The sequence below is a fragment of the Macaca nemestrina genome, chromosome 15 (assembly GCF_043159975.1).
Source record: "Macaca nemestrina isolate mMacNem1 chromosome 15, mMacNem.hap1, whole genome shotgun sequence".
In the NCBI taxonomy this organism is placed as follows: Eukaryota; Metazoa; Chordata; class Mammalia; order Primates; family Cercopithecidae; genus Macaca; species Macaca nemestrina.
The window spans coordinates 35289326-35289548 of record NC_092139.1 but is presented as its reverse complement, the minus strand read 5'-3'; positions in this window follow the sequence as shown (position 1 = coordinate 35289548).

Below are 223 nucleotides of genomic sequence, written 5' to 3'. Positions count from 1 at the left end.
CTCTTTGTCTAAGGGTCTTACTCCTCACACTCAGAAACAAAGAATCTCTCCCTGCTCTCTCCGTGATGGGAACACTAGTTCTAGCATCCTGCAGGCTTCCCAGCCCTGCTGCTCATGGCGGAAATGCTGCCACAGTCCAAAAGCCTCCTTGACTCCTGGAGTCCTCCTTGATGTCTCTTTACACCCCATATTCAATTCTGCCTTCAAAATACTTATGATCACT